This window comes from Cricetulus griseus, chromosome 4 (genome assembly GCF_003668045.3).
Source record: "Cricetulus griseus strain 17A/GY chromosome 4, alternate assembly CriGri-PICRH-1.0, whole genome shotgun sequence".
Taxonomy (NCBI): Eukaryota; Metazoa; Chordata; class Mammalia; order Rodentia; family Cricetidae; genus Cricetulus; species Cricetulus griseus.
The window spans coordinates 100,977,503-100,994,363 of record NC_048597.1 but is presented as its reverse complement, the minus strand read 5'-3'; positions in this window follow the sequence as shown (position 1 = coordinate 100,994,363).

Sequence of the window (16,861 nt, the reverse complement as noted above, 5' to 3'; positions counted from 1 at the left end):
TATACCACAGATCTCAATCTGATCACATGTGAATAGCAGATTGAAATGTCGCTCTAACCCCAGAAATATGTAAAATTATGTCATTTCTTTTAAATTGAAGAATACAGCTCTTGAAGTAAGAGTTGAAAGCAAGCAAACTGAGTGTGGGGGCATGGAGCTGTGATCCTGGGAGGTGGAGGCAAAGGGGAGTTCAAGGTCATCCTTTGCTATGTATGGAGTCCAGGGCCAGCCTGGACTACATTCAGACTCTATCTCAATAAAACAAAGCAAGTCAAAAGTTACAAGGAAGCAACTCTGTACTGGGAAGGCTGTTTTCGGGAAGGCTGTTTTCCGTTCACAGACAAATGAGTCTAATGTCTCCTCTTCCTGGGAAGAACATGCTTTGCTTTTAAATGGTCTCAGAATGTGTGTGGCCCTGGTTGCTCTGGAACTCGATTTGTAAACCAGGCTGGCCTTGAACTCACAGAGATTCACCTGCCTCTGCCTGAGATTGAAGGCAGAGCTACCACAACAGCAGGAACAGCTTTATACTGAAATGTATAATAATTACACTGAAACTAATTTGTTTGGGATTCAAATCCTCTACTCCTTAGCAATGATTCAATCCCAAGACAGGTTAGTCATTCCTGCCTTTGAGAGGCACAGTGCAGCCATGGAGATTCCAATGTAGATTCTGGTTAAAGTGGGCAGTTCCTGGGCTGGGGGAGAGACCCTGGCTGGAGCTGTGGGTTTAGAAGGGGTGACAGGAAAGAGAGGAAGAAGTCTGGTGACCCTTTCCTCCCCTCTCAACTCTAGCTGCATTGTCCTAACCCCTGGCAAGTCAAGTGGGCCAAGTGGCACAGGCCCTGCATCCAGAGGGGCTTGGGATCTGCAGGGGCCATAGTCAGCCATGATCCACAGGGCTTGGCTTCCCAAAGAGAGCCAGGCAGAGGTGGAGGCTCACTGGAACCTTGCATCTAAAGGATGGTCTCTCTTCTAGACTTGGCAATGCAGTCAGTTTCAGGGCTCACTTCTGCCCCACTTGATCAGATCCATCTGCCTGCTAGCCTGCCTCCCCCACCCCCATCCGTCTGTCTCTTCTTTCTAACTTTTTGGACCAGGTTCTTTTAAAAAAAAACTTTATTTTTAGTGTATGTACATTGATGTTTTGCCTGCATGTATGTGGATGCCAGATCCCCTGGAACTGGAATTAGTTGTGAGCTGCCATGTGGGTGCTGGGAATTGAATCCAGGTCCTCTGGAAGAGCAGTCAGTGCTCTTAGCTGCTGAGCCATCTCTTAAGCCCCCTTGGGCCAGGTTCTTATGTAGGTTCTTGGGCTGGCGTCAAACTCACTAAGTAGCCGAGGATGATCTTGAACTCTTGATCCTTCTGCCTCTACTCCCCAAATTCTGGGATTACAGGATATGACACCACACCTGGATCAAAACTTCCTTTTTGCAGTGCTGAGATTGCTGAGGGTGGAACCTGGAACCTTAGGCAGGTTATATAAGCACTATATCACTGAGCAACAGTCCCCAAATGTGCAGCTTCTCAAGTTGGTCAGGACACCCATCTGTCCTCCTTTAGTTTGAGAATAGCTGTACAAGCAGATTTTCCCATAGAGGTAAATGTTCTTGAAGATAACAGCCAGCCTGTGTCAGTTCCTCTGGAGGTGAGGGTCTGGGTTCTTATTTCACCCAATTAAAATTAATTCATCTTTTAAGAAGGTTCTCACAATGTAGACCAGGCCACTCTCCAACTCTGCCTGCCTCTGCCTCCTGAGTGCTGGGGTTAAAGGCATGCACCTCCATGCCCAGCTTATTTTATTTTTTCAAATTTGATTTTCATTTATGTGTAATACCATGTCGGCAGTGCCTTGGCGGCCAGAAGGGGGCGTCAATCACTTGAAGCTGGAGTTGATAGGCATTTGAGGGCCACCATGTAGGTTCTGAAAATTGAACTCCCATCTTGTGCAAGAGGAGCCAGTGCCTTCTAACTCTGAACCATCTCTCTGGCCCTTCTTTATATTTTACATTTATTCATTTGTGCATATGTGTGGGAGAGCACGCATGTGTGCCAGCAAATGCATGTGGCAGTCAGAGGACAATACGTAGGACTCTGTTCTCTCCTTCTGTCGCAGGAATCTCGGTGATCAAACACATTTCATCAGGCCTGGTGGCAAGCTCCTGTACCTTCGGAGCCATCTTGCTGGCCCTCAGATCTGAAGTCTAGTTGGTATCATGGACTCACCAAGTGTCCAGGCTATAGAGCAGATGGATATCCAGAGACAGGCTCTGGGAAACACACACACACACACACACACACACACACACACACACACACACACACACACACACACGGCAAACAGCACCACATACGGCTGGGAAGCAGCTTCAGATATTCTTAGACATCACGCCCGTCACCCCAGCTTGTGGAACCCCAAAGTGTTTGCCAGATCAGATCCCTGTAAGAGAAGGCAATGGAGCGCAGGAAGATGCTGAAATTAGTCTTCTCCGGAGCTGCAGATGTCTGAGTCTCGACAGATTTCTGGGCTCGAAGAAAGTCATGTGCATCTTCATTCATAGAGCTTCTGCTGTTGCTTCCGTCACTTTGAAGTGGGCTCCACATGGCAGTTTAGGAACCATCTCCCCAGGTACTGGTGTGTGGCAGTTCCCCCAACTCCAGCTTTGTGGCCTGAGCATTGGGAGAGTCTGGGGCAGCTGTTGGCACAAAGTTCCTTGACTGCCTGTTTGTGGTTGGAGGATGTGCCCTACATTTGGCGATGCTATGTCCTTGCAGTACATCCCACCAACAGATGGGCATGGGATGTTATTATCCTGGTAGTGATGATGCGCCCCTCTCCCCCTACTAGCCATGAGCTTTTGATCAGGTTTACAGTACCAGACATGACATGGGATCTGGAGAGGTGGCTCCGCAATCAAGAGATTTATTGCAGCATGTCTTCTGGAGAACCAAGGTTTGAGTGCCTGTGCCCACATGTCTGTAATTCCAGGTCCAGGGGATACAATGCCCTCCTCTTCTGGCCTCCTTGGGCATTGTATACACATAGTGGACATACATTCATACAGGTAAAACATTCAAGCATAAAGTAAAATTTAAAAATCTCCTACAGTACCAGGCATGATTTACTCATGTAGAGAGGGTCTCTCCCCCTCCTCTTACCCCTCCTCTTCCCCTTCCCTTCTCCTTTGTCCCCTTTCCTCTTCTTTCCCCTCCACCAAAGGCTACCCTTTCCTATTCCTCCCCATCTGCTTCCTCCCTTTCCTCCTCCCCCCTCCTCCTCTTCCTTCCCCTCCTCTTGAGACAGACTCTCATTGTATAGCACAGGCCAGTCTTAAAAACTTGTTCTCACCCTTTCTGCCGACCGACCCAGGAACTAGGTGAGTGAGTCTCTGCCCTTACCCAACTCCCGCCCAAAACACCACTCAACCCCCCCGCTGTGCCCATCCCCGCCAGTCCCCCCCCTCCCCCCCTCCCCCCTGCGCCTGCGCCTGCTGGCTTTGGGTAAACACGCACAGACAAGGAGGAGATCCCTGAATCTGGGAACACCCCACTCTTCCATCTCTTTCCGCCAACTGATCCACAACGAGTGAGGAGACTACCAGGAGAGGCAAGACCATCCAGAGTTCTGGACATTGAATTCCTGGCCCACACACACCACTGGGTCACAAGAGGAGATAGAGAGACCCCACCTGCACCCACTAAAAGAAGATATGGGAAGAAGACAGAATAAGATTTCACGCAACAACAGAAAGACCAATATGACACCACCAGAATCTAGGAACTCCACTCCAGAAAGATCTGAAAAGCCCAACACAGAGCATGAAGATGAGATGGACCTCAAAAATTATCTCAGCAAGATGATAGAGACCTTTAAAGAGGAAACAAGAAAATCCCTTAAAGAAACAGAAGAAAAGCAAACAAAAAATTACACGAAATGGAGGAAAAGACAAACCAAAAAATTCAAGAAATAAAAAAAATCTCTTAAAGAATCTAAAGAAATCCAAGAAAAAAACATCCAAACAAGTGAAGGAAGTTCTTGAAACAGTTCAAACCATGAAAGCTGAAATAGACACAATAAAGAAAACACAGAATGAGGCGATGCTGGAAATGGAAAGGCTGGATAAACAATCAGGAACTAAAGATGTGAGTATAACCAATAGAATTCAAGAGATGGAAGAGAGAATCTCAGCTATTGAAGACTCCCTAGAGGATATACATTCATCAACCAAAGAAAACCTCAAGTCCAACAAATCCCTAACACAAAATATCCAGGAAATATGGGACATGGTAAAAAGACCAAACCTAGAAGAAGGTAAAGAAACACTGCTCAAAGGTACAGAAAACATATTCAACAAAATCATAGAAGAAAACTTCCCCAACCTACGGAAGGATATGCCTATGAAAGTACAAGAAGCTTACCGGACACCAAACAGACTGGACCACAAAAAGAAGTCCCCCCCCCACATAATAATCAAAACACCAAATCTACAGAATAAAGAGAAAATATTAAGAGCAGCAAAGGAAAAAGGCCAAGTAACATATAAAGGCAAACCAATCAGAATCACACCCGACTTCTCAATGGAAACTCTGAAAGCCAGAAGGTCTTGGATAGATACCCTACAAGCACTAAGGGAGCATGGATGTCAACCCAGACTACTGTACCCAGCAAAACTTTCAATCACTATAGATGGAGAAAACAAGATATTCCATGAAAAAAAAAAACAGATTTAAACAATACATATCTACAAATCCAGCACTACAGAAGGTTCTGGAAGGAAAACTCAACCCAACGAACATAACTACACTCACAAAAACACTGGCAATAGATAATCTAATTTTACCAAATGCAAAAAGAAACAGGAGGGCGAAATCCACACGCAATGACACCACCAACAATAAATCCAAAACAAAGAAGAACCAATGAACAATGGACATTAATATCCCTAAATGTCAATGGTCTTAACTTACCCATAAAAAGATATAAGCTAACAGAATGGATACGAAGACAGAATCCATCCTTCTGCTGTTTACAAGAAACACACCTCAATTTCAAAGACAGGCGATATCCCAGAGTAAAAGGATGGGAAAAAATTTTCCAATCAAATGGGCTCTAGAAACAAGCTGGTGTAGCAATCCTAATATCTAACAAATTAGACTTTAAACTAAAAGCAATCAAAAGAGATGAAGAAGGGCATTTCATACTCATCACAGGAAAAGTCCATCAAGATGAAGTCTCAATCCTGAACATCTATGCCCCAAATACGAAAGCACCCACATTTGTAAAAGAAACATTACTAAAGCTCAAACCACACATAAAACCACACACACTTATAGTAGGAGACTTCAACACCCCCCTTACACCACTAGTCAGGACCACCAGACAGAAACTTAACAAAGAAACAAAGGATCTGACAGAAGTTATGACCCAACTGGGTTTAACAGATATCTATTCAACATTCCATCCAAACACAAAAGAATATACCTTTTTCTCAGCACCACATGGAACCTTCTCAAAATTGACCACATAGTTGGCAGCAAAGCAAACCTCCACAGTTACAAAAGAATTGAAATAACCCCCTGTATCTTATCAGACCACCATGCATTAAAGCTAGAATTCAATAGCAATACGAATTGCAGAAAACCTACATTCATGTGGAAATAAAAAAAGAAATTAAAGACTTCCTAGAATTTAATGAGAATGTAGACACAACATACTTAAACTTATGGGACACTCTGAAAGCAGTGCTAAGAGGGAAGTTCATAGCAGAAAGTGCCCACATGAAGAAACTGGAGGAAAGTCACATTAGAGAATTGACAGAACAACTGAAAGCTTTAGAGCAAAAAGAAGCAAACACACCAAGGAGGAGTAGATGCCAAGAAATAATCAACCTGAGAGCCGAAATCAACAAAGTAGAAACTAGGAAAACAGTGCAAAGAATCAATGAAACAAAGAGTTGTTTCTTTGAGAAGATCAATAAGATAGACAAACCTCTAGCCAAACTAACCAAAAGGCAGAGAGAGAGCATGCTAATTAACAAAATCAGAAATGAAAAGGGGGATATAACAACGGACACTGAGGAAATCCAGAGAATCTTCAGGTCATACTTTGAAAACCTGTACTCCACAAAATTGGAAAATCTAAAGGAAATGGACAGCTTTCTGGATAAATATCACTTAACCAAAATTAAATCAAGATCAGATAAACAGTTTAAATCAACCTATAACCCCTAATGAAATAGAAGCAGTCATCAAAAGCCTCCCAACCAAAAAAAGCCCAGGGCCAGATGGCTTCACTGTAGAATTCTACCAGAAATTCAAACAAGAGCTAATTCCAGTACTCCTCAAACTGTTCCGCACAATAGAAGCAGATGGGATATTGCCAAACTCTTTCTACGAGGCTACAATCACTTTGATACCCAAGCCACACAAAGATATGACTAAAAAAGAGAACTACAGACCAATATCCCTCATGAACATGGACGCTAAAATACTCAATAAAATATTGGCGAACCGAATCCAAGAAAAATCAGAAAAATCATCCACCATGATCAAGTAGGCTTCATCCCAGGGATGCAAGGATGGTTCAACATACGAAAATCCATCAATGTAATCCACCATATAAACAAACTGAAAAAGAAAACCACATGATCATCTCACTAGACGATGAAAAAGCCTTTGAGAAAATCCAACATCCCTTCATGATAAAGATCTTGGAGAGAACAGAAATAACAGGAACATATCTAAACATGATAAATGCAATATACACCAAACCAATAGCCAACATCAAACTAAATGGAGAGAAACTCAAAGCGTTTCCTCTAAAATCAGGAACAAGACAAGGCTGTCCACTCTCTCCATATCTCTTCAATATTGTACTTGAAGTTCTGGCTAGAGCAATAAGACAAGAAAAGGGGATCAAAGGGATACAAATTGGAAAGGATGAAGTCAAACTTTCACTATTTGCAGACGACATGATAGTCTACATTAGTGACCCGAAAAACTCTACCAGGGAACTCCTATGGCTGATAAACACCTTCAGCAAGGTAGCAGGATACAAAATTAACTCAAAAAAATCAGTAGCCCTACTATATACAGATGATAAATCCAATGAGAAAGAAATCAGGGAAACATCACCTTTCACAATATCCACAAGCAACATAAAATATCTTGGGGTAACACTAACCAAAAAAGTGAAAGACCTGTACAATAAGAACTTTGAGACTTTAAAGAAAGAAATTAAAGAAGATACCAGAAAATGGAAAGATCTCCCATGCTCTTGAATAGGTAGAATTAACATAGTAAAAATGGCAATCCTGCCAAAAGCAATCTACAGATTCAATGCAATCCCCATCAAAATCCCAACACAGTTTTTCACAGACATTGAAAGAACAATATTCAACTTTATATGGAAAAATAAAAAACCCAGGATAGCCAAAACAACTCTTTACAATAAAGGATCTTCTGGAGGCATCACCATCCCCGACTTCAAGCTCTACTATAGAGCCATAGTTCTGAAAACAGCTTGGTATTGGCACAAAAATAGACAGATAGACCAATGGAATCGAATTGAAAACCCTGATATTGACCCATGCACATACGAATACCTTATTTTTGACAAAGGTGCTAAATCTATACAATGGAAAAAAGATAGCATCTTCAACAAATGGTGCTGGTACAATTGGATTCGGACATGCAGAAAATTGCAGATAGATCCATACCTGTCACCATGCACAAAACTTAAGTGCAAATGGATCAAAGATCTCAGCATAAATCCAGCCACACTGAATCTTCTGGAAGAGAAAGTGGGAATTACCCTTGAACAAATTGGCACAGGAGACTGCTTCCTGAACATTACGCCAGTAGCACAGACATTGAGGTCTGCAATTAATAAATGGGACCTCCTGAAACTGAGAAGCTTCTGCAAGGCAAAGGAAACAGTCAGTAGGACAAAACGACCACCTACAGAATGGGAAAAGATCTTCACTGATCCCACATCTGACAGAGGACTGATTTCCAAAATATATAAGGAGCTCAAGAAGCTAGCCACCAAAACACCAAACAATGAAATTAAAAAGTGGGGTGCAGAACTAAATAGAGAATTCTCAACAGAGGAATCTGAAATGGCTGAAAGACACTTAAGAAAGTGCTCAAAATCCTTGGCCATCAGAGAAATGCAACTCAAAACAACTCTGAGATACCACCTCACACCTGTCAGAATGGCTAAAATCAAAAATACCAATGACAATCTATGCTGGAGAGGATGTGGAGAAAAAGGAACACTCCTCCATTGCTGGTGGGAGTGCGAACTTGTAAGACCACTCTGGAAATCAGTATGGTGGTTGCTCAGAAAAATGGGAAATCAGTCTACCTCAATATCCAGCCATTCCTCTCTGGGTATATACCCAAATAGTGCACGTTCACACAACAAGGACATATGTTCAACCATGTTCACAGCAGCATTGTTTGTAATAGCCAGAACCTGGAAGCAACCCAGATGCCCCTCAATTGAAGAATGGATTGAGAAAATGTGGTCCATTTATACAATGGAGTACTACTCAGCAGAAAAAAGCAATGGAATCTTGAAATTCGCAGGCAAATGGATGGAACTAGAAGAAACCATCCTGAGTGAGGTAACCCAGTCACAAAAAGACAAACATGGTATGTACTCACTCATATATGAATTTTAGACATAGAGCAAAGGATTACCAGCCTATAATCCTCTTCACAAAAGAAACTAGGAAACATGAAGGACTCTAAAGGATAAATGGTCCCCAGGAATGGAAGTGGCATGAACTCCTGAACTAATTGGGGGCATGAGGGTAGGGGGAGGGAGCTGCTACAATAAGAGCAAGAGAAGAGGAGTAGAGGAGAGGAAATGGAGGAGCAGAAATATTGAGTTGGGGGAAGAATAGAGGAGAGAGAGCAGGATGAGAGATACCATATCAGAGGGAGCCACTATAGGTCCAAGAAGAGATCTGGAACCAGGGAGATCTCCAGAGACCTACAAGGATGACACGATCTGACAATCCAGGCAATGGTGGAGAGGATAACCTAAAAGCCCTTCCCCTAAAATGAGATTGATGACTTCTCTTTATGCCATCCTAGAGCCCTCATCCAGTGGCTGATGGAAGCAGAGACAGACATGCACAGATATACACTGAGCTGAAATCGGGAATTTAGTTGAAGAGAGGGAGTAATGAAGAGCGAAGGGGTCCGTACCAGGTTGGAGAAACCCACAGGAACAGTTGGCCTGAACAAGGGAGAGCACATCGACCCCAGATGCTGTCGGGGAGGCCAGTACAAGACTGATCCAGACCCCTGAACATGGATGTCAATAAGGAGGCCTCTGCACTCCAGGGAGCCTCTGGTGGTGGATTAGTATTTTTCCCTGGTGCAAGAAGGGACTTTGAGAGCCCATCCCATGTGAAGGGTTACACTCTGGCCCTGGACACATGGGGAAGGGACCAGGACCAGCACAGGAAGATTTGGTGGACTTTGCAGAGTCCCCGTTGAGGGCCCTATCCTGCCAGGGGAGTGGTGGGTGGATGGAGTGGGGGGTAGGATGGAGGTGGGGGAGGAGGGATTGGGGTGAGGGGAGGGAGAGGGAGAAGGGACTTACATGTGAAACAAACTTGTTCCCTAACTAGAACTAATAAATAAATTAAAAGAAAAAAGAAAAAAAGAAAAAAGAAAAACTTGTTCTCCTGTCCCAGGTTCTCCTGTGCTGGGGTGACAGGCTTGTACCACCACACCCATGTTCAATTCTTTTTCCAAGTGAGCAATCCAGATCCTGAGAGAGGAGAGCTAAGTGGCTTACTTTCTGTCAGCAGCAACTCTACTGGTTTCATTCCCCCAGCCTGACATTTTTATTAAAAATTGTGTGTGTGTGTGTGTGTGTGTGTGTGTGTGTGTGTGTGTGTGTGTGTGTGTGTTTGTGTGTGTGTGTGTGTATCAGGTATCATTCCCCAGGAACTGTCCATCTTGGGTTTTGAGACAGGGTCTCTCACGGGCCTGGAGCTTGCCCATCGGCTAGGCTGGCTGGCTTACAGACCCTGGTATCCTCCTGTTTCTGCTTCTCTGGAGATCAGCGTGCACATTCTGAATGACAGGATGGTGTTGAAGGAACTTCAAGTAGGATGTGGCATCCCTGACTGCTCCTGGGCTTTGGGACCCTCTGCCTGTGCTTTTGAGGTCCTCTTCCTCCCCCCAGTCTTCCTCACCTCCCTTTGGAGCAAGTTCACCCCACTGAGAGGACAATGTTTGCATAATCTGAATAACAATTTTGCATAATAGCAGCTGGCACATAAACCGTGCCAATGGCTCCAGCTTTCTTTCCAGATTATTAATCATCCATTTATCTATCCAGTAAGAGCTAAGAGGATGGGATGGAAAACATTTACAAAAGACAGAAAGAACCAAGCAGAGGCTTCCAGCATTTCTAACAAAAACTTATTTTTGAAAATGATTCTTTGGCCCTGCCAGATGTTTCAGCAGGTAAAAGTCCTTGCTGGGCATGGTGGGGTATGCCTGCAATCCCAGCACTCAGGTGGTGGAGGCAAATTCAAGGTCATTCCAAGCTATAGAGTAAGTTCAAGGCTAGCCTGGACTATATGAGATCCTGTCTCAGATCAAAACAAAAACCTATTTATTTTTATTTTTTTTTTTTGTGTGTGTGTGTGTGTGTGTGTACACACTTGAGCAAGCACTCTTATGCATACTTACATATGTATGGAGGGAGGTCAAAGGTCCATTTCATGCGTCTTCCTCATCTCTCTCTCTTAGTTTTTGAGAGAGAGTCTCTCATTGAACCCCAGTCTCTCCAATTTAGCTAGATTGACTGGCTAGCAAGTCTCAGGGATCCTCGTGTATCCACCTCTCCATTACCAGGGTTCCTGGTACATGTTGCCACACCCGACTTTCTACATGGGTGTTGGAGACTGAACTCAGGTCCACATGCTCTCACAGCAAGTGCTTTCCTGACTGAGCCACCTTGAAGCCTCCACATGTCCACTCTTGTAATGTGACTTGGTGGGTCTGATTGGTGTTTGTCCTGGTTCACGGAGGGTGACAGGGAGGAATAGTGGATGGGACTGAGTTGGGTCTAGGCTTGGAAAGCTCTGTTTTAGACAGGCAAAGTAACACAGCTTTACAGAGTTAAACAAATGCAACATAAAAGAATGCAACACATCTTTGCATCGTTAAACAAATATTCTAAGCCGGACAGTGGTGGCGCATGCTTTGGTTGGCCTGGACCAGCCTGTAGACCAGGCTGGCTTTGAACTCACAAAGATCTTCCTGCCTCTGCCTTCCAAGTGCTAGGATTAAAGACATGCCCCATCACACATGGCTTGTAGTTTCCTTCTTTCCTTCCTTCCTTCCTTCCTTCCTTTTTCTTTTCTTTTTTTTTCTTTTCTCTCTCTCTTTTTTTTTTTTTTTTTTTTTTTTTGAGATAGGGTTTCTCTGTGTAGCCCTGGTTGTCCTGGAACTTCCTTTGTAGACCAGGTTGGCTTTGAACTCACAGAGATCCACCTGCCTCTCACTCCCAAGTGCTGGGACTGAAGACGTGCGCCACTACCGCCCAACTCTGTTTTTTTTTTTTTTTTTAAGATTTGTCTTATTTTTAAGAGACGGAGAGAGAGAGAGAGAGAGAGAGAGAGAGAGAGAGAGAGAGTATACAAGTACAGGTGCCTTTGAAGGCCAGATGAGTGTGTCAGATCTCCTGGGGTTGGAGTTATAGGTGACTGTGAGCCCCCAACATGGGTGCTGGGAGCCAATCTGGGGTACTATACAAGATCAGTCTGTGCTCTTAGCCACTGAGCCATTTCTCCAGGTCCCTCATGTGGTTTTAAAATGTGTGTTTCTTAATGAGCTAGGGAACTCAGGTGAGAGAGACAGTGATCTCATGTCAGCTAAAGTCCAAAAGAATCTGCCCACATTTCTTGAGAAAATGGGATAGAATCAGACAAATAACTCCTACAAAGTAAAAGGCAACAGCTGCTCCCTGCCCTGGGTTTGATGTTTGGGACTAATTTAAACCCAGGAAATGGCAGGCTTATTAATAACCAGCCAAGGCAGTGGCGGTGGCGGTGGTGGTGCGTGCGTGTGTGTGTGTGTGTGTGTGTGTGTGTGTGTGTGTGTGTGTGTGTGAGAGAGAGGAGAGAGAGAGAGAGAGAGAGAGAGAGAGAGAGAGAGAGAGAGAGAGAGAGAGAGAGCGCTTTAGAATCTTGATTGAAAAGGCTACATACTTAGCATCCAAAATAGGACTCTTCTTAGTGTTTTGCTGTGCTCATTTGCAAATTAAGGGAGGCATTATTTTAAAAATAATTGCGTCTAATTCTGCAAGTTTGGAAGATGGCTCCGCACTGGTTTAGAGCATCTTTATGACTCGATGAATGTAGCCTGCTTTCAGCCACTACACTGAGCTGGCTGCTTGTGTACACCCAGATGCTCAAAGGAGCTAGCTGCTGCTGGAGCTGCCTTCACAGAAGAATGGCATCTAGCCTGCTGCATGCCTGTCATCCCAGGACTCAAGGATAGCCTCAGCTACATAACTCGTCTTTTGGGGCCAGCCTGGGTTACATGATAGCCTGTCTCAAAAAAATAAAAAAGTGATAGCTAGGGTCTCCAGGTTATATTTTGTATTCTCTGTGAACTTTTGGAGTTTTGCCTTTCAGAGGTCTTTGAAATCATCTAACTTAATTCTCTTTCCCCCATTCTAAGGATATGAGAGTGAATGCCCAGATAGGTGAAGGAATGTGTCTAAAATCACACAGCAAGGCAGTGACAGAATTTAGGCTAGAGCCCATCCCTCTCTCAGCCTCGGCAGTTGTGTTTCTCATGAAACCATTGTTTAATTTCCCATATTTAATCATGTGTTTTAGCAAAGCTTTCTATGTACTGCTTTACTATAGTTTGCTGAATGTTATTTCCCTTTTAAAATAAATTTATTTTTGAAAATGTAAAGGCACTGGAGCTGGTGAGATGGCTCAATAGGTAAGGGTGCTTGCTGTCAAGCCTGATGACGTGAGTTCAATTCCTGGAACCCAGTTGGTAGAAGGAGAGAACTAACTCTGGAGAGTTGTTCCCTGACTTCCAGCACACACACAAGCAGCACATAAAATAACTGTAGTAAAACTTTCAAAAGACGTATTATATCAAAGGAATGCATCACAAATATAAATGGAAAATTCTAACTGCTCACCAAACTAAGAAAGCAAGTAAAAATTAAGCCAAGGGGAACAAACAGCATTCATTAGTATGTTCAAGCTGGGGACTGTGGTGGCTAAGACCTTGTCCCAGTTAGCTTCCTCTGCCAACTTGACATGACCTATGTAAACTGAGGAGTTTCATTGCCCAGAAGAGATTTTGTCTATGACTTTGTCTTCGAGTCATTATCTTGGTTGCTAATTGATGGAGGGCCCAGCCCACTGTGGGCAGTGCTATTCCTAGGTAGGGGTCCGAGCTATGTAAGAAAGCTAGCCGAGTAGGCCAGAGAGTGAACCAGCAGGGAGCCTTTCTTTATAGCCTCTCCTATACTTCCTTGGCTGTGAGTTCTTGTCTTCGTTTCTTCAATGATGGGTTGTGACAATACGGCTGTGAGCAAGTTGACTTTGGTCAGAGTGTTTTATCACAGACCCCTCTCTCATGTGGAATGAGAGCCAGCAGGTACTCTGAATCACAATTAACATTCCTGGGCATTTAGGTATGCCTAAAGCTCGTACTCTTTCTTCTCTAGGAGAACATCCAGCACCCAGTAGCACCATCCTGAGACTTGTATGGTCTGGCTCGCCGTTAGGACAGGAAGTGGATGGAGAGGAATGGGTTTCCCCTGGTGACTGTATTGCACAGTGTACTGCTGTCTCAAGGCCCTGGGGCCTCACTCCTGATGGAGAGTGAGAACACTTGCCTTTCCTCAGTGATGGCAATTAAGACCCAGTTATGACTTGAGTGTGAAATATTCTCCCAGGCTCACATGTTGAGCTGTTTCCTGATTCACTTCGATGGGAGGAGCCTCTGCCTCCCACTCTCGCTGCTGCAGTGAACCCCTGCCTTTCCTGCTCCCATGGATCCTTCCCTCTCAGACTGTGCGTCAAAATAAATGGCTCCCCTTTTAATTTGCTTGTGGGGAAATTTGTCACAACAATGAGAAAGTGACTAACGGCTCCCATAGGCTGGTAGGAGTCAGCATCCACTCTGGGATCTTCTGCAGAAGATGATTTAGCCTTCCATGGTGGCCAACCTCCAAGATTTTCCCAAGAGGAACACCTGGAGGCTCAGCAGTGTTCAGTGCTCACTGCTGCCTTCAGGGCACAGGGAAAGTGAGTCTTTCCCCAAAGTGCTGCTTCAGGGGTTCCTGGAGGGGGCAGGAGGGATGAGGAGAGAAGAAAAGGCTGGTGTGCAGGTAGAATCTAGCTCTTACTGAGAGCATGTAGCTGAGAATGCTGGCTGTCCCCAGTGTTGGCTCTGCCCATGATTCTTGGACTCTCAAATTTGATAGGCCAATTAGCTCCCCAGGAGAGAGACTATGACTTTATTCTCCTTTGAGGTTAGGTGACCCCATCTTAGATGATGCAAATGGGACTTGTTGGGCCTTCCAGAGACCTTCTCTAAAAGGCAGATGTTGGACCTTTGGTTTTATTTCATCTGTTCTTTGCTCTGGAGCTTGGATGTGATGGCTGGAATCAGGTAGTCATATTTGATAACGAAGTGACCATGAAAAGGGAGTTTTTATATGGTGGCTAAATAATATAGATTTATATATAACAATAATATGGTTCCCTGAGCCTCTGCAGTTTGTTATTTATTCATTTAGTTTTTGGAGCCAGTCTATGTAGAGCAGGCTGGCCTTTAACTTGTAGCAATCTTTTTGTCTCTGCACTCCTTGGCTTGCCACTGTATCTAAGTCCCTGCTTTGTTGGTCTCAACTGTTTCCAGTGAGTATTCTGGTATATAAAAGGAGTATAACCAAACTCTGAGTGAGCCAAGAAGATTGAAGTTCTACCGTGTAGACATTCCAAAATCCTGTTCTCTGATGGATTTCCCTCTAGCTCTCACCCCATGAGAATGTGGGTGTAGAAGAGGTGGACGACCCAGCTTTGCCAGCTCCAGCACCTGTTTGAGGTCTCCAGGAAGGCCCAATCTTGATGACACTTGGTCCTGAATAATGGTCTTTTGATTCCATGGCTGTGGTTTCAACGGGGGTTGCTGGCAAAGAAGCAGGCATGGATTGGGCCCATCACAGGTGTCAACCCATGGAACAGGCCATGGAGATATAGAGGGACCCACACTCTTTAGAGGTGGTCCAGCTTGGGCTTACTGAGTGTCTTGCTTTCTCAAGTGTCTGGCAGGGAGCATACCCATCCTTATATTACCTTCCTTTCTCCCTGAACAGCCCAGAGCCACACCTATCCAGGAGCAGACTGTGCCCTGCTTCCCTCTCCTGGGTCCTCAGCTGTATGCTTGCTACATACTTTAACTAAAGCATTTAAAACCCTAAGAACCCAGCACCCATCACCATGGATACTCATCACTGAAATCCTTTGTTGCCATGGTAACCTTCCATCCTTCACTACCCCTCCCTAGACACCCCCCCTCATCTTGCGGGTTTTCTCTGAAACTGACACACTGGTTTGGGTGAATGATGGATACATTTAAAGAGGCCTCAGAAACATTGGTTGTCGCCTAGAAGACAGGGTATTTTTCCATTATTGTAATAAGTCCATTTCACTCCCCTGTTTAGGCAGGATAGATGGTTATGATTACAAGGACAAAGACAAAGATCAATGCTGAATTAAGGCTGCAGCAAGCCCTTTTGTCATCCTGCAGGTGATTTTTAATAACCAGCCTTGGGCATTGAAAATGCAGCCTGGAGCAATGGAATAGCAGGCTGCCCGCCTGCTGCAGTTCCTCAAACCATCGTTCTGTTTTTAGTGGTGACTCTCTTGTGTCTTCTGAATGGGAGATAAGAAATTGACTTGCTGACAAGAGGGCAGAGGATGAGGGAGGGATAGAAAGGGATGAGAGGGGATGAGGGAGGGGAAGAAGAGGATGAAGGAGGGAGGAACACTTCCCATGGCACAATTCTTGACTGCATTGGAAGGAGCAGGTCCAATATGGCTGCATACTTACCTGTTTATGGAACTACAGTGGTGTGAGTGAGGGAAGATGCATTTGATAGCAATAACAATGTCTGTGCCTGGAGCAGGACTGGGCAGAGTGTGGAGGAGTTTTTGACCTTTTAGAGACTTGGAGAATTCAATGGACTAGAAAAATCTGGGAGCTCCAGGCTGACCACATTTTGCATGGAATTCTGGAAGATCTGTGGCTGCCCTTACATTCACTGAGGGCTACCCTCCTCCACAAAGGTCCTCTACCTCCAGGTGTGAAACAGTATGCCCTGTTTTTCTTTTCTTCTTTCTTTTTCTTTTCTTTCTTTTTTTGAGAAGGATGGCCTCAAACCCCAAGTGCTAACATTGCAGGTGTGTGCCACAATGCCCGGCTTTTCAGTTTAGTCTTCAAGATAATGAATTCTATTAAACCCCAAAGTTCAACGCTAGGGATGTAGCTCAGTTGGTACAGTGCTTGCCCAGCATGCACAGAGCCTTGGGTTTAAGCCCTAGCACCACATAAAATCAGACAAAGGTGGCAATGCCCTCCAAACCAGCACTCTGGAGGTGGAGGAAGAAGGACCAAAAGTTCATGTCATCTTTGGCTACATAGTGAGTGTGAGGCCAGCCTGTGCTACAGGAGACCCTGTCATATGCAACTAAGTATCTTCATCAGAGGCTGGGAAGCATGGGACAAGTCTGAGGATGTCTTCATTTTTGCTCCTGATACCAAGGTTTCTTTCACACGGGGG